General features: G+C 27.2%; 1 non-coding gene across 1 annotated transcript; it reads right to left on the bottom strand.

Annotated features, from left to right (window-relative positions):
- Window positions 1–515: 515 nt before the first annotated feature.
- On the bottom strand, window positions 516–588 carry Trnaa-agc (transfer RNA alanine (anticodon AGC)). Its single transcript has one exon. It is a non-coding gene; the product is annotated as a tRNA-Ala (tRNA).
- Between the last annotated feature and the right edge of the window lie 518 nt (window positions 589–1106).

Below are 1106 nucleotides of genomic sequence, written 5' to 3'. Positions count from 1 at the left end.
AATTATTTAAATAAATTAAATTCTTTATGCTATTCTAAACAATTTTTTTCCCTTATGGTATAAAAAGTTTTTTAGATAAATTAAAGATTTTGAATCAAGGTATATTTAAATTTTTCTCTTTTTTTTAAGTGCCTGTCTTTTTTAAAATGCATTTTCAAGCCAATTTCATGATTAAGAAAATTATTTAAATTAATTAAATTCTTAGTGCTATTCTAAATAATTTTTTCTTGTATGGTATAAAAAGTTTTTTAAGATAAATTAAAGATATAATAAAATGATATTTCTACTTTTTATATTATATACAAGGTATATTAAAATTTTCTACTTTTTTCCCCAAGAAGCTTTTTTCTTTTCCTTTTTAAATCGATTTAGCCTTTCCTTAGTAGGTAGGAAATTTTTTTTTAAACATTCAATTAATTGCATGCTTAAATTTAACTCAAGTAATGAAAAGAAAAAAAAAAAAAAAACGCTGCAAAACCCCAGATTATCAACGAGAGGGAGAAAAAGACAAAAGATGGAGGCGCCGGGTATCGATCCCGGTACCTCTCGCATGCTAAGCGAGCGCTCTACCATCTGAGCTACGCCCCCGGTGCTAGGCGAAGGTTTGTATTCCATTTAAAGCAGGGTTTCGTTGCTCTAATAACCTACTTCGCAAAGAGGAGGATTTGTTCAAAGAGGCCAGCTGAGGTGAAATAAGTTTACAACAGATAACTTTTATTATTTATACAGACGTAAACAATAGTATCCGATTAAAAAATATAGAAACTTCTCGCAATTTATTTGCAAAGCACTGTTTTAGGAATAAAAAGAAAGTAATCAAATTTATAACTGAAGATAATAAAAATTCTTTATGTGATCATATAAAATTACGGAGATTTTTTCCATAATCATGATCATCCCTTCTTCCCTTTTCGTAAATTTTAATAAATTAATTAAAAAAATATTTTTAGTTGCATTTATTTTCCAAAGTTTCAAGATGTAATGATACGCAATTAAAGCCTTTTTTTCTGTTGTTTTGGCTTAAAGATCTTTTATATCACCTACTCTTATTTTATATCTTCATAAATTTTGTATTATGTCAATATTTTTCTTTACGCAGCCATACG

This window comes from Argiope bruennichi, chromosome X2 (assembly GCF_947563725.1).
Source record: "Argiope bruennichi chromosome X2, qqArgBrue1.1, whole genome shotgun sequence".
Classification (NCBI taxonomy): domain Eukaryota; kingdom Metazoa; phylum Arthropoda; class Arachnida; order Araneae; family Araneidae; genus Argiope; species Argiope bruennichi.
Note: the sequence above shows the minus strand (reverse complement) of the source record. Positions and strands in the feature narration are given on the sequence as shown.